Below are 24,591 nucleotides of genomic sequence, written 5' to 3'. Positions count from 1 at the left end.
TGCTTGCTTCACTACAAACAGGCTTCCCCGCCCCTCCCAATCAGTACTCCTACTCCATATTCAGCCTTTTGATCCAAACCAGAAGCAGCCCCTTCCCCTCTTTTCACAAGAAGATTACATGTTTGGTCATAGCAGAATTGGGTAAGGCTTCATTACACAAAGGGTGGTCCCATATCAGCAGGGGTGAGGGCAGCCCTCTTATGAGAAATGCAGAATCCTGGGCCCACCCCAGACCTGCTGCATCAGAACGTGCACTTTAACTAGAGCCCCAAGATGACACCACAGGACACAGGACATTCTGGACTGTTCCATGCACTGCAGGTGTTTAGCAGCGTCCCCGGTCTCTTACTCACTAGATGCTAGTAGCATCTCCCAGTTATGACACGGGAAAATGTCTCCAGACATTGCCAGATTGTGCCCTGTGGGACAAAATTGCCCTTGTGCAAGGCATTAGTCCTTCCACATTAGAACCTGAATGTGGGTCTGACTCCCCAATTCCTGGAGAATCCATTGTGAGTCTGCCCTCCCCCACACCTCATTCTCACCACAGTTCTGCCTCCTTTGAGAAGGGAAGAAGGAAGGATGGTGAGTGAAGAAGTGGGAATGGGCTTCTCTATGCTAATCTTTCCCCACCCGAAACAGATAACAAATGGTATCTTGTAGCTTGACTTTGCTTAAAATTCAGTGGTGATGGTTTCCAGCTGTGTAGCTTCTTCCTTCCACCAGTTTTATGAACAAAAAAATTTTTTCATTTATTTTTGAATAAACACCTTCACAATGTTTGCCTTTGGAGCTGTGAGCAATACTTCTCATCTCCAGCATGCAGGTGATGAGAGGGTTTTGGTCATTGGGTTGTTACAAGATGTAATGGGTTATTATGGGAAAAGTTTTTAAAAATAGTGCCTTAATGTACATAGGATTTTCCCAGGCATCTTGGTAAAATGCAGATTCTGATTCAGCTGGCCTGTGGCAGAGGAGTCTGTGTTTTCAGACAGCCACCAGGTGACAGAAGCTGCTGGTCCCTGGACCGTGCTTTGAGTAATGAGACCCTGGTCCCTACCCTGGGGACCTCTTACTGATATTAACTCAGAGGATATCCTGCCTGCACCAGCACCCAGAGGAGACAGGTGTCCAGGCAGCAGCGCCCATGTCATCATCCAGAAGGGGTAGAGACAGGGTCACCTGAACCTTGCAACCACTAGGCAGTTACACTGTGCCTGGGTGGAGAGGGGCCCCCAGCAGCTGCTGGAATTTGGAGCCTGGATGCCTAATTGTAATACACATGTAAAGGAGAGCAGTCATCATCATCATCATCATCACCATCACCAAAACTGACTTAACCAGCTCTCCTGGGATGGATGCCTAGGTGTTTTCTAGTCTTTTGGTCTCACAAACAGGGCTTCAGTGGGAAACCTTGGTTTGCAGGTCATTTTTCATTTGAGTGTAGCTCTAGGACCAATTCCTGAGGTGGCATTGTCTATTTGTAGTTTTATTTTTTTTGAGATGGAGTCTGTCACCCAGGCTGGAGTGCAATGGCATGATCTCGGTTCACTATAACCTCCGCCTTCCAGGTTCAAGCAATTCTCCTGCTTCAGCTGCTTGAGTAGCTGGGACTACAGGCGCCCGCCCTCACACCCGGCTAATTTTTCTATTTTTAGTAACACATTTCTGTGGACTTGTAGATGTTGGCGAGACCTTCCAACTGGGCCCCAGTGGGTTCTGTGCTTCTCTGTCTTGCCTGTTCTGCTGGCTCAGGTGATTTTCTCTTAGTTGACGCCAGCCCTGTGGCCAGCTCCTCCTACTACCAGTCCTGCCCTCACCATTCCCCCCAGACACAGTCAGAGTCCTTTTGCCCCTTTCACCTCCAGCGCCTACTCCCCCATTGTCCAGGTTATGGAGAAAGTCTCAGCATTGGTGGAGGCAGTGCTGCCTGATGAATGTGTCTCATCTGGAAAATGGGGTTAATAATAGTTTCCATCTCCAAGGGTGGTTGTGAGGGATTCGATGAGCTCACGCAAGTGAAGAGTTTAATTGCTCAGTGTGTGGTTGCTACGAAGCACCACTGTCTCTTGTGATTGTCACAATTACCGAGCAAGGTAGATGCTATGGCTCACATGCCCGTGGTACAGGCAGGAAATGGAGGCTCCTGAGAACCACCGGGGCTCCATATTTCAGAGCCCACCTGAGACCCTCTCCATTCCCTGCAGCCTAGTGGATGCAAGTTGCTATCTAGAGTCAGATCAAGGATTAGATGCCATGTCCCTGGCCCCCTCTGACTCCGGGACACCATCTTTGCTCCTCCTGGGCAGGGCCCTGAGGGCCGGGTGTGGTGCCACCGCCCAGTGACTTGGCTTGTCCAGGTGCTGTGCGCACCCAGGCAGTGAGTTTTGTCTGGTTGCCCAAGTCAGGGGAGGATCACCCACTCGGATTGTCAGGGAGGGGCAAAGTGTATAATGGCCAGTTGGCTGTGTGGAGTTTTGGAACTCTTGGGGATGAGCTAAGGAGCAAGTGAGTCCGGGATTTTCGAGACATCATGGCTGTGAAAATGCTTTGTTTTCCCTACCGTGGAGGATCTCAAGCCTGGCGTCCATCAGGGTCACCCTAGGGGGCAAACTGCACATGCGGGTGCCTGAGTTCCATTTCAGACCCACGGTGGGGGATCTCTGATGATGCGCCCAGGAATACGCCCTTTTTCCCCAGTAGCTTTAGGGGTACGTGTGGTTTTGTTTCCATGGACAAATCATAAAGTCTGAGATTCCAGTGCTCCTGTCAGCCAAGTAGTGTACACTGCACCCAATATGTAGTTTTTTATTCCTTAGCCACCTTTTAAAATAAGACTTGGGTAACTTGAGGCCTGGCCCAGTGACAACACTCTGGCAAAGTCGTGCATGGTGCTTGGGGCAGCCTGTTTATGAGATGGTGCCTGGGCTGACAGGTGCCCCTCGGGTTCTGGGTCTCAACCCTCCCCTGCCAGATCCTGCACGGGGAAGGGCAGCAGGGCCTGTGGGAGGCGGTGTGCATCCGACAAATCAGTGCACACCTGCTTTGTGCCTGGCCCTGAGCTGGCTGCAGAGACCCTGGTCCCTACCCTGGGGACCTCTTACTGATATTAACTCAGAGGATATCCTGCCTGCACCAGCACCCAGAGAAGACAGGTGTCCAGGCAGCAGCGCCCATGTCATCATCCAGAAGGGGTAGAGACAGGGTCACCTGAACCTTGCAACCACTAGGCAGTTACACTGTGCCTGGGTGGAGAGGGGCCCCCAGCAGCTGCTGGAATTTGGAGCCTGGACACCTCCTGGGGCCTTAGTTTTCTCATGCACACAATGGGCATGTGGAAGATAGTAATTTGGGCCAGCGTGTTTCCATTCTAGTGGGGCGCAGCCATCAGAGACCTTCTTTCAGAAGGCTGGTGTTTAACCCCACATGAGCCCCTGCCTGCCAGTGGTCTCCAAAACTCCAAAGCCCAGATGGCGCCCTCCTTCCCTCCCATCTGGCCACGGGTGGTGGGGGGTCTCGAGGTCAAAGTGCGGAGGTGCCCTTCTGAGACCACCCAGGAAGCGTGTGTCTGTTCCCTCTTCCTCCCAGCTGGGCCCTCCTGTGAGTCACCATGCAGAGCAGCCGCAGCTGGGGCTCTGCTTCAGGCCAGCGTGCCCTCGCGGGGAGAAGCCTATAAACTCCCAGGCACCTGCAGCTCATCAAGAGAAGGCCGAGAGGGGAGCCTGGTCTCATCTTCCTGGGGATGGGCTGGCGCTGCAGGAATGAGGGCTGGAGTCTGTTTGTCTTTCCCTTAGTACAGAAGAGAGGAGAGGCAGCCTCTCCACTTGTTCCAGCCCCCAGGCTGTGCTTCCCACCCATGGACTGGCTGTGGCCTGTAGCCCATGCTGGATGCTGGTGTCAGGGACCCGGTGTGAATCTAGCATTGCCCAGAGCCCTGTGAGAAAGGAGAGGATAGAGAGGAGAGCGAGAGGAGAGGAGGGGAGAGGAGGGGAGAGGAGAGTGAGAGGAGAGGAGAGTGAGAGGAGCGGAGAGGAGGGGAGAGGAGAGGAGAGGCAAGGCACCCTTGACTGGAGGGAATCCTGCAGCTCGGGGCTCCTCCCACCTTGTGGCCTTAAGGCAGAGGAGCCCTCCCTGCAGGCCAGGCCCTGAGCTGCCAGTGTGGGTGCAGCTTTTAGAAGCAGGATGGACTAGCAGCCCCTGCACATACATACTCTGGCACCGCTGGCCCTGTCATAGCACAGCTCCTCAGTCACCTTTGTGTGGTCTCAGCAGCTACTCCAACTTCTTGGGGTCTTGTTCCTGTGTCTGTTCCATGAACATAATAACATCACGGATTCTGTAGGCGGCTGGAAGGAGAAAGTGAGTTCACAGAACATGCTGAATCCCAGGCCCAGCATCCTGTCTGTGCTCATGAATGTTAGATGTTCTAATTGTTGATTTATTTAGTTCTCACAATAATCCTGCCCAGGTAGCACAATTGATGTCACTAACATTTTATAGATGAGGAAATAGAAGCTGAGAAGGCTGGGGAACTTTCTCATGACTCCCGGGTGTAGACCTGGGCTTTGACCAGAGGATTGTGACTCCAACCCCCTTCCTCTTTGCTGGAAAATCTTCCAAGGAATGTGTTCACCAGGCTGCAGCCTCAGGATGGGGTTTGGAGGGGCAGATGAGCCCCTGCAGGGGACCCAGCCTGGCCGTCCGGAGGTAGAGACCCCAGGACCCTCTAACATGTTAGGTCTTACCTGGCTTTTCACCTGGGAAGGAAAAGTGTTTCTAAAAAGAACTCAGAAGACAGTAGGCTTCTTGCAGGACTCACTGTAGGAGCCCCCTTTGCAGAAGTGACCAGGGCTGCACTTGACTTCCATGGGCTCCTCCCTCCATTACAAACAAACAAAAAAAAATTAGGGCCGGGCGCGGTGGCTCATGCCTATAATCCCAACACTTTGGGAGACTGAGGTGGGCAGATCACGAGGTCAGGAGTTTGAGACCAGCCTGGGCAACATGGTGAAACCCCATCTTTACTAAAAATACAACAATTAGCCAGGTGTGGTGGTGCGCGCCTGTAGTCCCAGCTACTTGGAAGGCTAAGGCAGGAGAATCGCTTGAACCTTGGAGGCGGATGTTACAGTGAGCCAGATTGCACCACTGCACTCCAGCCTGGGGTGCAGAGCGAGACTCCATTTCAAAAAAAAAAAAAGAACTGGAGGCTGCAATGGACCTGAATAAATGTACTTGACGAAGTAACCCTTATCTTCCACCTGTTTTACATCCTCCATACATGTCCTAGTGACTCCCCTAGAAAATTTACTGCCCCTGGCCAGATACTTTTTGTCCTGTCATTTCTTTTCAAATGTATCATTTTTTGTCTAAAAATACAAAAGCATCTTGCTTTGGCTACTTATTCAGACTTCATGCTCTTATGAATATCCCCATGTACATGTAGAACTAATACAATTTGTGTGCTTTTCCCTTGTTAATCTGCCCGGTGTCAATTTGGTTTCTAGATCTAGCTAAAGAGGCCACTAAGAGCAAAAGGGGGTTGATCTCTGGCTCCCCTAAACATGCACTCTGGTATAGAGACAAATTTGATCCTGAGACCCCCACATAGATCTGAGGCCCTTCCTCTCCTTGCCACCCTAGGTCACAAATCCCTCTGTACAGCTAGACATTATTTTGAAGAGAAGCAGAGGGAAGCAGGAAGAAATGTGAAAGATTCTGCATTTAACCAAAAGAAAATGTGTTATTCAAAAGTGACCATTTATTTATTTTTTAATTTTTTGAGACAGGGTCTCAGTCACTCAGGCTGGAGTGCAGTAGCACAATCATAGCTCACTACAGCCTCAAACTCCTGGACTCAAGCAATCCTCCTGCCTCAGCCTCCTGAGTAGCTGGGACTACAGGTGTGCACTGCCACACCCAGCTAATTTTTAAATTTTTTCTAGAAATCGGGGCTTGCTGTGTTTCCCAGGCTGGTCTTGAACTCCTGGCCTCAAGCCATTTTCCTTCCTTGGTCTCCCAAAGCACTGGGATTAAATAGAGAAGTAAGCCACCACACAGGGTCAAAATAAACTATTTAAACTAAAAAAGATTGTTGCCTGGAATGACAAGTTTTATGTTTGGTTGGTTTTTTTCCTCTTATTATAGAGCAAGGTGGAAGCTTGCAAGGAAAAATTAGGTCCATGATAGAAATTAAAAAGGAGTATTTTCTTTGCATATATTGGAATTATAACGTGGGCAAATGTTTGACCCCACTATAAACATTTTTGTAGGATTATTTTTCCACACTGTGTTTTTTCTCCTGGTGTTAATATTTCTCTGCGATTTGCATGCATTACCCCTTTTTAAATTAATTGTAGTCCCCATTGTATTGACCAAGGAGCCACCAAAGGCTTTGTCCAGTCTGGAAATGGCAGGTGTAAAGCATAAAGCAAGGGGAGAACGGGTAAGAATAGACCCAGTTCTTTGCAATCACAAGAAAGTGCCCACCCAGCCATTCTGCCCTTTTTAATTTGTTCCTTTCCTCGGATCTAAATTCACTGACAATTAGCACTATAGAAAACCATATGCATGGTGACCACCATTACTCACCGCCCTGACCATTCCCCTGGGTAACACAGAACATTTAACAGGCCTGTCCCAGCATCTGATAACAAAGGAAAAACATATGGCAGATCACCATAATGATTTTGTGTCTTTCTGTAATGATGAAAGAAAAACCTGATCCTGCATAATAATCGCTTTGTTATTCATAGAACTTAAACAGCATTTCCTCATGAATTTTAATGTGCCATCCATTTTCTCACTACTTATCCCCACAATTCTTTGTCAGCCTTTGCAGAACATTATTCTCTTATCTCTTTCTTTCTTCCAGTGATATAATTATTCTGTCTAAACCATAAGACTTCAGGATGTTGTCTTTTTACTGCATTGGTCACACAGTGCTGCTCTAGGTTGCCATAAATGATCTGAAAAGATCAAGCTGTGCACTTAGGGTTTCTGCACTTTTGTTTCCTGTACGTATGTTACTTAATTTTAAAGAGTTTACTTTTAGCATTAGGAGATATACCTAATGCTAAATGACGAGTAAATGGGTGCAGCACACCAACATGGCACATGGATACATATGCAACAAACCTGCACATTGTGCACATGTACCCTAAAACTTAAAGTATAATAATAAAAAAAAGAGTTTACTTTTAAAAAATTATCTGGAAATCCTGTAATCATAAATTTGTGCCTTTTAAAATAAATTATAATTAATTAGTGGCACTCATGAATCTTTTGTTTACTATTCTAAAAGTTCAGGAAGCATTTGCAATATTTTTTCTTCCTTATTCTTCTTTAGTGGGCATAATTCATATTGAAATTCAGTCCCATATTATGTGTAGACAGAGTAATCTCAAAATCACACATGACTAGACTAGATTTTTAGCTATTTAAGGACATAAACTGAGTCTTACTTATCTTTGTATTCTATGAAGTATCTATCTAGCTCAAGGACTTCTAAATAGAAGGCCCTCATACTGGGCATGTAAAGGCGTGAGCCAGCACTTTGGGAGGCCGATGTGGGCAGATCACGAGGTCAGGAGATCGAGACCATCCTGGCTAGCACGGTGAAACCCTATCTCTACTAAAAAATACAAAAAATTAGCCGGGCGTGGTGGCGGGCGCCTGTAGTCCCAGCAGCTCAAGAGGCTGAGGCTGGACAATGGTGTGAACCCGGGAGGCGGAGCTTGCAAAGAGCAGAGATCGCACCACTGCACTCCAGCCTGGGCGACAGAGTGAGACTCTGTCTCAAAAAAACAAACAAAAATAGAAGGCCCTCATAAATATTTTCTTAGAAAGTAAAAAGTATCTTTTGCAGAAAACAAATCAGTGGTTGCCAGGGGCTGAGGATAGAAGGGGAAAATTGCTTTCACAGAGGTACAAGGGAACTTTTTACAGTGAGAGAAATATTCTACATACTGATTACGGTGTGCATTTGTCAAAAATTATACACTGAAAATTGGTGAATTTAAATACATGTAAATTATATTTAATTATATGTAATTATAATTAATTTATACCTTAATAAAGCTGATTAAGGAAAAGATCTTGTGATGACATCATCATTTCCTTACGGGAAATAACTAACAACAAATGCTATTAACAAATAACTGCCACATTCTTTACATGAACAAATAACCTGGTTTCAGATCAAGCCTTTAAAAATTCTTAATTTCTTGATTGAATGACCAACAATTTATTAAATATTACCAGGTATCTGGTCCTGTACTAGATTATTTATTTATTTTATTATTTATTTTTTGAGACAGGGTCTCACTCTGTCACCCAGGCTGGAGTGCAGTGGTGCCATCTCAGCTCACTGCATCCTCAACCTTCCAGGCTCAAGCATCCTCCTGCCTCAGCCTCCTGAGTAGCTGGGACTACAGGCACACACCACCAGGCCCAGCTAACTTTTGTATTTTTTGTAGAGACTGGGTTTCACCATGTTACCCAGTCTGTTCTCAAACTCTTTGGTTCAAGTGATCTGCCCACCTCGGCCTCCCAAAGTGCTGGGATTATAGGAATGAGCCACCACACCCAGTTCTCTTTTCTTGTACCAATACATGCTGTCAAATGATTATTATTTCTGATTTTTACAGGAATAACAAGTTTACACTTAGGCTCTGAGAGGTTAGGTAAACTTGTCTGAGTCCAGATATTTTATTTTTTAAAAAATCAGCTGGGCACGGTGGCTCACGTCTGTAATCTCAGCATTTTGGGAGGCCGAGGCGGGCAGATCACCTGAGGTCGGGAGTTCGAGACCAACCTGACCAACATGGAGAAACCCCATCTCTACTAAAAATACAAAATTAGCTGGGCATGGTGATGCATGCCTGTAATCCCAGCTATTCGGGAGGCTGAGGCAGGAGAATTGCTTGAACCCTGGAGGCGGAGGTTGTGGTGAGCTGAGATCATGACATTGCACTCTAGCCTGGGCAACAAGAGAGAAACTCTGTCTCAAAAAAAAAAAAAAAAAGAGCATGCATGAATATAGTTTCAAAGAGGCTAAACTAGTTGGATGTGGTGGCTCCTGCCTATAGTCCTAGTTATTCCAGAGGCTGAGGCAGAAGGATGGCTTGAGCCCAGAACTTCAAGGCTGCAGTGTGCAATGATCCTGCTACAGCACTCCAGTCTGGGTGACAGAGGGAGACCCTGTCTCTAAAAAAAAAAAAACAAACAAAAAAAACACTATAGCTACATTACATTAGACATATATTTGTGATTAGCAGTTTTGAGGAGTCAGGTGATTTTCTCCAAAACGTACCTATGGTAATAAAAATAAAAATTTAAATTCAACAAATAAGTATTTACTTTGTGACAGGACTGTACTAGATATTTCAAGGACTATAATGCTAAAAATATATAGACTTTGCTTTCAAAGCATATACCACATTAGTCAGGCACCATGGCACATGCTTGTAGTCCCAGCTACTTGGCAGGCTAAGGCAGGAGGATCCCTTGAGCCCAGGAGTTCGAGACCAGCCTGGGCAACATAGCAAGACTCTGCCTCTTAAAAGAAAAATCATATGCCATATTAAATGATATGAGATGTGCAAATAAATAGCAATAATACCAGACAAAGTGTAGGGCTAGAATAAGACTAGAAGTAATTTTGGGCAGGGTGCAGTGGCTCACACCCGTAATCCCAGCACTTTAGGAAGCAGAGGCAGGCAGATCTCTCCTTTTTTTTTTTTTTTAGACAGAGTCTCGCTGTGTTGCCCAGGCTGGAGTGTAGTGGCGCAATCTCAGCTCACTGCAAGCTCTGCCTCCTGGGTTCATGCCATTCTCCTGCCTCAGCCTCCCGAGTAGCTGGGACTACAGGTGTCCACCACCACTCCTGGCTAATTTTTTTTAATGTATTTTTAGTAGAGACAGGGTTTCACCATGTTAGCAGAGGCAGACAGATCTCTTGAGGCCAGGAGTTCAAGACCAGCCTGGGCAACATAGACTTCATCTCTATTAAAAAAAGAAAAAGAAAAAAAGAAGTAATTTTGCATTCAAGAAGGAGGAAGTACCTTCAACTTTGGCTAAATTGACTAACCAGCCACAAAGAAGAATAGAGATTCAGGCTTAGATGTTTTTGTGACAAAAAAAAAAAAAAGAAGAAGAAGAAAGAAAGGCAAAAACTTTTCTTCTTCTCTTCTCTGTTTATTTATTCTCAATTCAAAGCAAATCTGACAAACAACGTATGAGTATATGTGGCTAAAGTAGATGCTGTTTCATAGACTTCTACACTGATACCTCCCTCATTCTGATCTCTGCTTGTTTCCTTCCCAGAGAAGCCTTTCCTGATGATGCTACCTAAAAGAGTGTCTCATCACTCTCTATGCTCTCCTTTATTTTTCTTCTAATCATTGATTACTATTTGATATTATATATTTTTTTTTCTTTTTGAGATGGAGTCTTATTCTGTCACCCAGGCTGGAGTGCAGTGGCACGATCTCAGCTCACTGCAACCTCTGCCTCCCAGGTTCCAGCAATTCTCCTGCCTCAGCCTCCCGAGCAGCTGGGATTACAGGTGCGTGCCACCACGCCTGGCTAATTTTTGTATTTTTAGTAGAGATGAGGTTTCGCCATGTTGGCCAGGCTGGTCTCGAACTTCTGACCTCAAATGATCTGCCCGCTCTGGCCTCCCAAAGTGCTGGGATTACAGGCGTGAGCCACCGTGCCTGACCAATATTAAGTATTTTTGTATTTATCATTTGTCTCCCCACATTGTTTTTAAGCTCCTTTCAGAAGGATCCACATGTCTTGTTCACTGTTGTGTCTCCAGCACTTAGATTAGTACTTGGCATTCTGTTGAATGAATGAATGAATGAATGAATGAATGAATGAATTTGACAAAACTTTCTGACTACAACAACTCATCTCCAACTATTCCAGTCTTCACTTGAAGTTCTACCAATTTTTCATTTTATGGTTATTTGACTTTTGCTACAGATTAATATCTTAACTATTTTGAAGTAGAAATATACATTTTTGAAGCAAGGCACATGAAAGAAGATTTGAACCCTAAGACATGTCTGTGGTTTCATGTAATCTTTTGAAAGTGAGTTGTTTCAGAATACTTCCCTCTTCTCTAGGCTCTAGCTTGGGTTACCCGGAAAACAGAACCTGAAAAAACGCTCATAGAGCTCATTTTTATTGTATGTGGGGAGAGGGAGGAGGATGAGTACCATCCTAGAGAAGGAGGAATCGGGGCTACAGCTTCTCAAAGAAACACAACTGGTTGCCTGATCAAATGGGAACATCTCTGGAATGGCTGTATGGGTCTCAATAATCTGTTGGAGGACACAGAAGAAGAATAAATAATTCATCTCCCAAGAGTCGTTACCTGACTTCTCCAAGAAGCCCCTGGGGAAGCCAGAGCCTGCATATGTTCAGTCATGAGAAAGTAGGTTCCGGAAACTGCTGCTGCAGCCCAGTCCTCGCCACCAAGAGGTTGCCTCTCCCTATTCCCTTGGTTATAAAGCCCTGGACTCAGCTACCATCTCCTAATGCCCCTCTGGCAAGGAAGACAGAGCCAAGCAGATCAAGGAGGGCATTTTTTGTTTGTTTGTTTTCAGACGGAGTCTCACTCTGTCGCCCAGGCTGGATTGCAGTGACTCTCCGTTCGCTGCAATTTCTGCCTCCCGGGTTTAAACAATTCTGCCTCAGCCTCCCGGGTAGCTGGGACTACAGGCACGCGCTGCCATGCCTGGCTAATTTTTGTATTTTTAGTAGAGGTGGGGTTTCACCATGTTGGCCAGGATGGTCCTAACCTCGTGATCCACCCGCCTCCGCCTCCCAAAGTGCTGGGATTACAGGCGTGAGCCACCGCGCTCTGCCAAGGAGGGCATTTATAAACACATCCCCTCCCCAGAAATTATTCAGGGAAATTATTTCTAGCAACCAAAGCCCAGGCACATGTGTGACATATGGATACATGTAGATTGTCTCCAAGTACTCACTCTTCGGTGGTATTTTTAGTATAAATTCCCTAATTCTACACCTCGTTTCTTCTAAATGCCTACATTCTCTTCCAAAGTAGTACGTTTGTTTTTGTTTTTTAACTTTGAAAATTTGGTTCAGCAATTTGAAATGATGAAAAACCCTATGCATGGTAAAGTTATGCTTGAATATCCTTTCTTATATCCATTTGGCATCATTAATTCATTCAACAAATATTCAATGAGCACCTACTCTATTTTAGATTCTATGCTAAGCGCTAATACTACTACTGTGAATAAAACAGACAGACATTCCTGGATCCCTGAAGCATACATTTTAGTGAAGGGAATCACAATAAACAATGTAAATAAAATATGTATATTACGTTGGATGATTATAAGTGCTAGGAAAAATAAAGAATGGTGATTTTCTTTTTGATTCAGTGATCTTTTGATTACACAATCTATGAAAGCCTTCAGGGAGAGAGGAAGAAGATGTAAATGGGGCATTTAGACAATGAAGTGTTCAGTAGGATTAGAACTCTGAGTTAGGCCTGTGACCAGGCAGTAAGGAAGTAGCATGGAAGATGTACAGCATTGTGGTGCCTCTGTACAGGACACAACTTTTCATAACTTTCTCCAAGGAAGTAATAGGCAAGACACATGACACAGAGCAAGTATCTGTGTGAGATACAATTGCTATTAACTCAGCTTTACTCCACAAACAGATTATAGGAAGTGCATACTACAGAGAGCTGGATTCTATCAGTTATACAGAAGGAAAATATACATTTTTTTCTATATAACTGATGAAGCCGCCTGATAACTCTAAGTTACTCTTCATGCTTACAACATGAGGTGTAAAGCTACAGAACTGGAGTGAGATACTGAGAAGCAACACTTAATTCTCCAAGATTTCCTGAAGTACGTGCTGCACCAAGTTTTATCTTCCTTCTCTAGAAATACTGGAAACTGAGCTATCATTTCCAAGCAGGGCACCTGAAATGCCCTTAACCATGAGAAGAACTTGGAAAACCTACAAACGATCCATATCGTTGGTGACCAAGAGCTGAGGGGAAGAATTCTCATATGGTAAATATCAGATTGCTCTCTTAGGTGGAGATGAAGGACTTTTCAGAGAATCAGACAGCAGATGTCAGTCACTGATGACCTGTTTGATGTGGACACCCAGAAATGAATATCTTCAAATAAGACATCATGTAAGCTGAACAGGTATTTGATTCCAGAATGGTAGAGCTGAATGGTCTTAATCAAACTGGATGATCAATTCTCATGATGCCAGGGCTCAGAGTAAAGTTTGGAGTTCCAGAAGCCAAAAAGTACAAATATTAAAGCTTACTCTCTTAGACCACTGGGTAGATAATTCATTTCCCAATGAAGGATCTCATTTGTTCATGTATTCAGATAATCATAAGTGCTTACAAATTACCTGTGCCAGGTACTTTGCTAGGTGTTGGAAAGACAAAGGTGAGCAAAAATTGATGTGTATCTTGCCCTTACAGAGTTTATAGTTATAACTATAATTCTAACAAGGGCCATTAAGGAAAGCTTGAGACGGTGCTGTGGCTCATGCCTGTAATCGTAGCACTTTGGGAAGCTGGGTCAGGGGAGTCGCTTGACTTCAGGAGTTTGAGACCAGCCTGAGCAACATAATGAGACTTCTTCTCTACAAAAAAATTTTATCGTCCAGGCATAGGGTGCATGCCCGTAGTCCCAGCTACTCAGGAGGCTGAGGTGTGAGGATTGCTGGAGCCCAGGAAATCAAGGCAGCAGTGGGCCATGATTGCACCACTGAACTCCAACCTGGGCAACAGAGCAAGACCCTGTCTCAAAAAAAAAAAAAAGATTGAGAGAGAGAGACTAAGGATTCAAGGTTTTTTAAAAGTCATTAGTAATTCTGATTTTTATTCAAAGATCAGTTGCAAATCTATTACAGGTTTTTAAGTAGGAGATTTAAATTTTGAAATGATCACTCTGGCCAGGCGCGGTGGCTCATGCCTGTAATCCCAGCACTTTGGGAGGCCGAGGTGGGCGGATCACGAGGTCAGGAGATCAAGACCATCCTGGCTAAAACGGTGAAACCCGTCTCTACTAAAAATACAAAATATTAGGTGGGTGTGGTGGCGGGCGCCTGTAGTCCCAGCTACTCGGGAGGCTGAGGCCGGAGAATGGCTTGAACCTGGGAGGCGGAGTTTGCAGTGAGCCGAGATTGCGGCACTGCACTCCAGCCTGGGCGACAGAGCGAGACTCTGTCTCAAAAAAAAAAGAAAAGATCACTCTGGATGTTCATGGAGAGAAGTTTGTAGATGGATAGGAGGGGTTCAGAGACACCATTTAGGAGGCTGTTGCAGCAGTTTCAGGCAAGAGATAACAGTTGCTTTGACCAGGGAAGTAAGCCACTTACTTAGCAGAATTGCTTTTGAAGTGAACTTTGTAATCAGCATTGTTCTTCAGCGTCCATCTCTTTCCCACCATTCCCCCATTTACTTTGTGTTTGTTGTTGTTGTTTTGTTTGTTTTTGAGGCTCCCAGGCTGGAGTGCAGTGGCACGATTCAAGGAACACACATTAGCCTGAAATGACCTCATAGAATGCATGGATGCTTGTAGAGAGCATCTATTGGAATCAGTAAAAAATGGAGACAAAGACATTTAAAAACCTTTAGTAATCTGTGTTTTGAGGGCTGTGACCTCGCAGAGGAAAGGGCTGGATGTCCTTGTAAACAGATTTGTTTGTTTGTTTGATTGGTTGGTTGGTTGGGTTTTTTTGAGATGGAGTTTCGCTCTTGTTGCCCAGGCTGGAGTTCAATGGTGCGATCTTGGCTCACTACAACCTCGGCTTCCCGGGTTCAAGTGGTTCTCGTGCCTCAGCCTCCTGAGTAGCTGGGACTACAGGCCCAGCTAATTTTTGTATTTTTAGTAGAGATGAGGTTTTGCCATGTTCAACAGGCTGGTCTCAAACTCCTGGCCTCAAGTGATCCGCCAGCCTTGGCCTCCCAAAATGCTGGGATTATAGGCATGAGCCACCATGCCTGGCTCCCCATCTACTTTTAAAACTTGTTTACGGCTGGGCATGGTGGCTCACGCTGGTAATCCCAGCACTTTGGGAGGCCGAGATGGGCAGATCACCTGAGGTCAGGAGTTCAAGACCAGCCTGATCAACATAGTGAAAACCGTCTCTACTAAAAATACAAAATTAACTGGGCATGGCAGCACATGCCTATAATCCCAGCTACTTGGGAGGCTGAGGCAGGAGAATCGCTTGAACCTGGGAGGTGGAGGTTGTAGTGAGCCGACATCGCACCATTGAACTCCAGCCTGGGTAACAAGAGCGAAACTCCGTCTCAAAAAAACCCAACCAACCAATCAAACAAACAAACAAACCTGTTTACAAGGACATCCAGCCCTTTCCTCTGCGAGGTCACAGCCCCCAAAACACAGATTACTAAAGGTTTTTAAATGTCTTTGTCTCCATTTTTTACTGATTCCAATAGATGCTGTCTACAAGCATCCATGCATTCTATGAGGTCATTTCAGGCTAATGTGTGTTCCTTGAACACTACTTTATTGCTCTAAATAAAAAAATTGAAAGAACGTGACATAATATAGGATATTTCGTAAGAACTTAAATGGAAGGTGTTGCCCTCTTTTCTGAGAAACTCTTTAAGGAAAAATCCTGCTTTCTATTCAGTCATATAAACCGCCTGCTTACTATGGACACTGTACAACTGTAAGAACGGAGGTTGCAATGGTTAAAAATAAAAATAAATGAAAAATTTAAAAAACAGCCCACACTCTCACAGAGCTTATATTCTAGAATGGGAGGAAATTATAATAAAATACATTAAGCACCATAAGATATGAAGTACAGGAGACTGAGGAGACAGGATAACTAAATGCAATATGCTATCCAGGATTAGATCCTAGAACAGAAAAGGGACATTAGTGAAAAAAATTAGTGAAATCTGAATAAAGTCTGTAGTTAATAGTATCATAACTGTGTTCATAACTTAGTTTTGATCATGGTACCACGGTTATGTAACATGTTAACACTGGGGAAGCTGGATGAAGGGTACATGGGAACCCTGTGTACCATCTTTGTAGCTCTTCTTTAAATCTAAAATCATTTGAAAATTAAATATGTACTAGAAGAAGGAGAAGGGAAGAAGAAAGAAGAAGAAGAACAAGAAGAAGGAGAAAGAAGAAGGAAGAGGAGGAAAAAGAAGAAGAAAGGGAAGAAGAAGAAGAAGGAGAAGAAGGAGAAGAAGAAAGAAGAAGAAGGAGAAGAAGGAGAAGAAGAAAGAGGAAGAAGAAGAAGAAGAAGAAGAAGAAGAAGAAGAAGAAGAAGAAGAAGAAGAAGAAGAAGAAGAAGAAGAAGAAGAAGAAGAAGAGAAGAAGAAGAAGAAGAAGAAGAAGAAGAAGAAGAAGAAGAAGAAGGAGGAGGAGGAGGAGGAGAGGAAGAAGAGGAAGAAGAAGAAGAAGAGGAAGAGGAAGAAGAAGGAAGGAGAAGGAGAAGGAGAAGGAGGAGAAGGAGAAGGAGAAGAAAAGAAGAAGAAAGAAGAAAGAAGAAGAAGAAGAAGAAGAAGAAGAAGAAGAAGAAGAAGAAGAAGAAGAAGAAGAAGAAGAAGAAGAAGAAGAAGAAGAAGAAGAAGAAGAAGAAGAAAGAAGAAGAAATAATAATAACAATAATAATAGCAGGGCACTCAACCTGATCTGGGGATGGGGGAGGCTTTCTGGGGAAGGGATGTTTAAGCTGAGACCTGAAGGACAAATAGAAATTAACCAGAAAAGAGATATTGAAAAAGACATCCAGAAATAGTATGTAGAATGTTTACAGTGCCAGAAGCAAGAGAAAGCATGACAAATTATAGATATTAAATAAAATTAAGTATGGCTAGAGTTTAGAATAGGGTGGGGAATGGGAAGGAGAAGAGTGGTAGAAGATAAACCCAGAGTGGTAGGACACCAAGTGCCTTCAAAATCATGTTGAGGAGTTTAGAGTCTAAGGTCAATTTCAAGAAGAAATAAAAATGACTAATAAAATGCATATTTTAAAACCTTCTTTACTGGTAGTCAAATAAATGGAAATTAAAGTAACTGGATAATATTTTGGCTTACTCAATTATCAGATATTTTAAAATTATAACATTCTTTGCCATCAAGAGTATGAAAAGAGAATTTCTTACATTCTGCTGATAATATTAATATTTCTGGAATGCTATCTGGCAATTTAAATACAAAGGTCCAACAATGTTTGTATCCCTTTATCCCTTCAGTTTTATGTCTGGGATGTTATTTTAAGGAAACAGTCAGAAATATATTTTTAATTAACGTAAAAAGATGTTTCTTATCATTATAACAGTACAAAATTTAAAACAAAATTTAAAAAATTTAAAATTTAAAACAAAATAGGGACATAGTTAAATAAATGATTATGTTTCCATATGATGAAATAGTATGTATTAAAAATAACATTTACAGCTTTGTGCAGTGGCAGTATCGTAGCCAATGAGGTTTATCCGAGGTGCGATTATTGCTAATTGAAAACTTTTCCCAATACCCTGCCACAATGACTTGAAATATAGTTGGCATTCGCAATTTTTGAGAGTCTCTATGGAGACTGAACAAAAAAAAAAATAACATTTACAAAGAATTTTAATGACATAGATTATACATATAATGTACATATTATATATAATATATATCTTACATATATTATTATATATATAATTAGTATGTGTGTGTGCATCATCTGTAGACAGAACTGGCTGTGTAATTTGCAGGGCCCAGTGCAAAATGAAAATGCAGTTCAAAATTATTAAGAATTTTAAGACAGCAACAACAGAACCTCAAATCAAGTGTGGGACCCTTCTGAATAGGAGCCCTGCGTGACTGCACAGATTGTACGCCCTTGTAACTGGCCCTGTCCCTGGAAAAAAAGATGAAAGGAAATATCCCAAAATGTCAATAGGGATTATCTTTGGTTTGGGGATTACTGATGATTTTTATTTCATGAATTAAAACAGTTTTTCACAATAGACATCTTTTATAATCAGAAAAAAAAACAGTATGTATCTTTTTTTAAAAGCCCCAAGTTACACTAAAAGCAGCACTACAATGAATTACATTATATTTTGCTTTTAGGCTTTTTTAAATATCCCTTTTGGGCCACTGGGAATAACAAATTCTATTTTTAAAGTTTCTATATTGTGTTTTTAAGTCACTGTAGAGAATAGAGCAGGATATAAAAATGAAATCAGTTCTTTGTTAAGTTAAAAAAAAAAAAGCAAGCACAAGCCGAACTACAAATATCACATTACCATCTATTTTTGTCCCATATAGAATTAGCTATTTGGTTGGACATTGAACATTTGCTTGAATGATATAATGCTGAAAATTCCTTCTCCAGCATCCTTAGACCTATATTCATATAATTGGCAGCCCACGTTGGCAAAAAGAAAGCCTGCAAGAAGTCTATTGCGTCCGTGTCCAATGAAGGATTTAGCAATATATTTTTTATTTTAATTTTTATTTATTTGTTTTTGAAGTGGGGTCTCACTCTTTCACCTATGCAGGAGTGCAGTGGCGTGATCTTGGCTCACTGTGACCTCTGCCTCCTGGGCTCAAGCGATTCTCCCACCTCAGCCTCCTGAGTAGCTGGAACTACAGGCGCCCGCCACCATGCTGGGCTAATTTTTGTATGTTTTTGTAGAGATGGAGTTTCACCATGTTGCCCAGGCTATTTTTTTTTAATGAAGAAAGGTTGCATCTGGAAAGCAATAAAAGACCCCTTAAATGAGAGAGCATTAAGTGACTTAAAAAATCATACAGATGGGCTGAGCACAGTGGCTCATGCCTGTAATCTCAGCACGTTGGGAGGCTGAGACGGGCAGATGACTTGAGGTCAGGAGTTCGAGACCAGCCTGGCCAACATGGTGAAACCCCATCTCTATTAAAAATACAAAAATTAGCTGGGCGGGTGCCTGTAATCCCAGATACTAGGGAGGCTGAGGCAGGAGAATTGCTTGAACCCAGGGGGCAGAGGTTGCAGTGAGCTGAGATAGTGCCGTTGCACTCCAGGCTGGGTGACACAGCAAGACGCCATCTCAAAAAAAAAAAAAAAATCATACAGATGGTATCTGCAACGTGAGAAAGAAAAGAAACTTTTTATCTGAGAAATGCAAGCCCCGCTTTAAATTATCAGGCCTAGAGCATTGAAATGTAACAAGAGTCCGCTTCACTCCCCCTTGAGCTGGGTAATCACTTCATGAAGCTACCTGCTATGTGGGCTCTAGATTTACTGACCCCAGGTAGCTATAAATAAACCTAACAATGCCATACACTGGACACCATAACTCATACTCTATAATTCAGCAAAGTATATTGCCAATCGTTAATCAATATTATTTCTGTAAACCAATGAAAATTCTTCACAAGGTAGCAGTGAGCCGAGATTGCGCCACTGTGCTCCAGTCTGGGAAACAGAGCAAGACTCTGTCTCCAAAAAATAAAGAAAGAAAAAAAAAAAAGAAAATTCCTCACAAACGACTTTTGTAATCACCCCCCTCCTGACTCATTATTTTTTCTTTAAAAACATAAGCCTCAGCTGGGCGCGGTGGCTTACTCTCGTAATCCCAGCACTTTGGGAGGCTGAGGCGGGCGAATCACCTGAGGTTGGGAGTTCGAGACCACCTTGACCAACATGGAGAAACCCCGTCTCTACTAAAAATACAAAATTAGCCGGGTGTGGTGGCACAGGCCTGTAATCCCAGCTTCTCGGGAGGCTGACGCAGCAGAACTGCTTGAACCCAGGAGGCGGAGGTTGCGGTGAGCCGGAGATCGTGCCATTGCACTCCAGACTGGGCAACAACAGCGAAACTCCGTCTCAAAAAATAAATAAATAAATAAATAAAATAAAAATTAAAAAAATAAAAACGTAAGCCTCTCCTTTATTCTCTGGAGCACTTCCCAATGTAACTAGGAAGTGTTTCCAGGCTGCAGTCCTCAACCTTGGCCCAAATAAACTATATTAATTTTGCCTCAGTTTCTTTCTTTAGGTAGACAAATGCATTCTTTTAGAAGTTACGCAGAGAAGCCTTAACGAGTTGAGTTGTCAATTACGTAACTAGAAAGTTTGGCACAAATGAAAGCCAAGGCAAATCATTTAATACTTTTAGTGCCCCTAAAGGACAATCTGCCTAATTACACAGGACTGTCCCTGCAGACCTCTTGAGTACAGGCTTCATATTTTGGTGTATATATATATATACACACACACATACACATGCTTATAAATATATATATTTACAAGTTATACATATAAAACAAAACTATATATATCATTTTGTTTTGTTTTTTGAGACAGGGTCTTGCTCTGTCACCCTGGCTGGAGTGCAGTGGCACAACCAAGGTTCACTGTAGCTTCGACTAACTGAGCCCAGGTGATCTCCCACCTCAGCCTCCCAAGTAGCTGAGACTACAGGCACACACCACCATGCCTGGCTATTTTTTATTAATTTATTTTTTTGGAGAGACGGGGTTTTGCCATGTTGCCCAGGCTGGTCTCGAACTCTTGGGCTCAAGTGCTTCACCCACCTTGGCCTCCCAAAGTGCTGGGATTTCAGGGGTGAGCCACCACACCCAGCCTTTTTGGTATAAATTCTATTATTTTGCGCTAAATGCACTACTGTTTTACGGACTCAATTAATCCTCCGCCCCACTTTGTGTAATCTCAGACAGAAGGGATATGAAAAAGAAAAAGAAAAATGATTATTTGCCATCCCTTCCTCTCTCCCATATTCTATTAACTGTGTATCCTGAAGAAAAACTTTTCTTTAGAGTAGTTACTGAGGAGGTAGAAATGCAAACTGAAGAACCCAAAAGGGGGTCACTTGTTTCACTTCAGAAAAGGGAAGAGACCTACAGGGGAAGATAACAGGGAAAAAGAGGAAGAGGAAGAGAGGAAGTATGAGGGTCAAAGACCAGGAGGGAGGCTGAACAGATTTGAGAGAAAGAAGAGAGAGGCCGGGCATGGTGGCTCACACCTGTAATCCCACCACTTTCGGAGGTTAAGGTGGGCAGATCACTTAAGTTCAGGAGTTTGAGACCAGCCTGGGCAACATGATAAAACCCCGTCTGTACAACAAATACAAATTTAGCTGGGCATGGCGGTGCGCATCTGTGCTCCCAGCTACTCAGAAGGCTGAGGTAGGAGGATCATTTGAGCCCAGGAGGCAGGGGTTGCAGTGAGCTGAGACGACAGACGAGATTCATCTCAAAAAAAAAAAGAGAAAGAAAAGGTGAGAAAGAAAGGGTGTGGGTCCCTAGGAGAAAGAAATCTTCAGTGCAACCTCCACCTCCAAGGTTCAAGCGATTCTCCTGCCTCAGCCTCTCCAGTAGCTGGGATTACAGGCATGCACCACCACACACAGCTAATTTTTTGTATTTTTAGTAGAGACGGGGGTTTCTCCATGTTGGTCAGGCTGGTCTCAAACTCCCGACCTCAGGTGATCCGCCTGCCTCGGCCTCCCAAAGTGCTGGTGTTACAGGCATGAGCCGTCACGCCCAGCCTCAGGTAAGAATTTAAAAGGTGTTGGTAGTGGTGTATTTCATAACTTCCTCTTCTGTTTCCCTTGAAACCTTCAGTAAAAACATTACTGTCTAGTATTTTTGTAGTGGGATTTGCATTGTTTGGATGACATGACATTTGAGAGTGGCCTTCCTAGGGAATCACAGAGTGCTGAGGAGGCTCAGGTACTTTCACATTACAGATGAGAGAGGGGAAAGGAAGGACTCCATTCTTTCATGTTTATTTGTCACAGACAAAGAGAAGATGCACACTCATTTGTGTTTAAATTCATCTAGTCTGCAAATGTGCACACATTTAAATTTCATTCATTCACTTATTACTCATCAGCTTAACAAATATCACTGCAACTCCTACTGTGTTGCCAGGTACTGTGCTAAGTTGTTCCTAGGGATAAACACCAAGTAATACAAACCTGCTTGCTGTCCTATTGTAGCTTACAGTTTAAAACTATATAGTCTAGTGTGAGGACAAGACCCAAAAGAAGTTATGAATAAATATAGCATGTAAAGATACTATAATGTATGTTGTTGTTGTTGTTATTTTTTAAAAAGCAAAACTGGCCGGGCGTGGTGGCTCACACATGTAATCGCAGCACTTTGGAAGGCCGAGGCGGGTGGATCACGGGAGGTCAGGAGCCTGACCAACTTGGTGAAACCCCATCTCTACTAAAAATACAAAAATTAGCCAGGCATGGCGGTGGGCGCCTGTAATCCCAGCTACTTAGGAGGCTGAGGCAGGAGAATCGCGTGAACCTAGGAGGCAGAGGTTGCAGTGAGCTGAAACCGCGCCATTGCACCCAGCCTGAGCAACAGGAATGAAACTCTGTCTCTCGGCCGGGCGCGGTGGCTCACGCCTGTAATCCCAGCACTTTGGGAGGCCGAGGCTGGCGGATCACGAGGTCAGGAGACCGAGACCATCCTGGCTAACACGGTGAAACCCCGTCTCTACTAAAAATACAAAAAAGTAGCTGGGCTTGGTGGCGGGCGCCTGTAGTCCCAGCTACTTGGGAGGCTGAGGCAGGAGAATGGCATCAACTCAGGAGGCGGAGCTTGCAGTGAGCCGAGATAGCACCGTTGCACTCCAGCCTGGGCGACAGAGCGAGACTCCGTCTCAAAAAAATATATAAAAAAATAAAAAAAAAATGAAATTCTGTCTCAAAAATAAATAAAAATAAAGAAATAAAAAAGCAAAACTTTTCAGACAATTTAGTTATAAGCAAATTGCAATGTTTTATTACAATCTGACTGCAAGGAAAAGGCCTCTAGCAGACCAATCCAAAGATTCACTCTTGGCAGAAGTATTTTATAGGAAAACAGAAAGGTTAATCACTTTTAGATTAGATACAAAAGAATGTTTGTTTAAGGTCACTCTACTCAGTTAAATGGCCAGGTGATTGGTTTTCCCAGAACAAGTCATAATTTAAAGTTCAGAAAAATTCCTTAAGTATTTTATCAGGAATGCAATTCTCTCCCCAGAAGGAGCTTGTGAATTATATTCCAAGAAATATTCCATCCCAGTCCAGGTTTGGAACAATTTTTCTCCTATTGAATATTTTAAAATGTAGTTTTACAAGATGATTCAATGTACTTCTTCATCTCAATTTTTAGCAGCAAATACGTTTCATTTCCTTATGTCAGTCCATATTTAAAACATAGTAATTGTTCCTTTCAGTTGTGAAACAAACGAAGGGTTGAGTTAGAGAATCACAATGGAAGTCCTGGTTTAAATAGAACAGACTGGGAAGACCTCTCTGAAGGGGTAAATTTGAGTTGCAGAAGTCATATTTAAGTTGAGGTCTAAAGGGAGACAAAAAAGCTACTCAAGCGAGATGATAAGGAAACACATTTCACAGGGAAACAGCTTTACAGAGGCCCTTAGGAAAGGAAAGTGACTTTGAAGATGGTATTACCTGAGGAAGCCTACACAGAAGGTTGAAATTGATGCAGGAAGTTCAGAGATGGGTTCTGATTGGTCCATTCTGATGGGCTTTCTCTTCAAACCAACCCTTCGAGGTACAGTACTAAGAGTAGTATGGGAAGAACTAGGATGAGGTGCTATTACCAGAGGAATGGGGATCAGAACCCAAGAAATGGGGAGGCGGAGGGAGTGACTCTCCTTAATATTTCCATATCCACAGACAAAAAGGAGACTTGTAGAAATAGACTCCCTGGGGGTCCACACTGCACTATCCTTGCCTGCTCTTCCTTCAGGGAAAGATGAGTGACTCACCTGATTGGCGACATCAGGATAAGCCATTAGAAGAAGGAACCAGGAGCCGTGCACTGAAAAGGGGGTTTGCTCTCTCACATATGCTTGCTATGCTATCTCTTCTGCAGTGCCAGGGTTTATGAAACAGATCTTGATCCTATGCACCACTGGCTTAAGGAGTGTCTTCCTGGCAGAGCCAAATTTTTCTAAAGATAGATTGGAAAGCCTGGATGTGAATAGAATTAGTGAAAGCCCTACTTCAGTTTTGGACTTAAGCCACATTGCTTCAACACAAGTTACAAGGAAACCCTCCCCAGATCTGCTTTCGGAGGGGTGGGATAGAGCTTGAAGGGAAAGAAAAAGAAGAGCTTAGCTCTCAGACCTCTAACATGTGGATTTTGGTTAGATATGTGAATTTCCCTCCCTCCCTTCTCTTTCTTTCCTCTCTTTCTTTTCTTTCTTTCTTTCCTTCCTTCCTTCTTTCTTTCTTCTTTCTTTCTTTCTTTTCTTTCTTTCTTTGACGGAGTCTCACTCTGTCGCCCAGGCTGGAGTTCAGTGATGATATCTTGGATCACTGCAACCTCCGCCTCCCAGGTTCAAACAATTCTCCTGTCTCAGCCTCCCGAGTAGCTCAGACTACAGGTGCACCCCACCACACCTGGCTAATTTTTGTATTTTAAGTAGAGATGGGGTTTCACCATATTGGTCAGGCTGGTCTCGAACTACTGACCTCAGGTGATCCACCCACCTAGGCCTCCCAAAGTGCTGGGATTACAGATGTGAGCCACTGTGCCTGGC

The 24,591-nt window shown here is 43.5% G+C and overlaps 1 non-coding gene across 1 annotated transcript; it reads left to right on the top strand.

Moving 5' to 3' along the window:
- Positions 1–17,475: 17,475 nt before the first annotated feature.
- On the top strand, positions 17,476–17,616 carry LOC116476097 (U4 spliceosomal RNA). Its single transcript, XR_004250151.1, has one exon. It is a non-coding gene; the product is annotated as a U4 spliceosomal RNA (small nuclear RNA).
- The last annotated feature ends 6,975 nt before the right edge of the window (positions 17,617–24,591 follow it).

The sequence above is a fragment of the Hylobates moloch genome, unplaced genomic scaffold (genome assembly GCF_009828535.3).
Source record: "Hylobates moloch isolate HMO894 unplaced genomic scaffold, HMol_V3 SCAFFOLD_10, whole genome shotgun sequence".
Classification (NCBI taxonomy): Eukaryota; Metazoa; Chordata; class Mammalia; order Primates; family Hylobatidae; genus Hylobates; species Hylobates moloch.
This window is presented reverse-complemented; position numbering and strand designations above follow the sequence as displayed.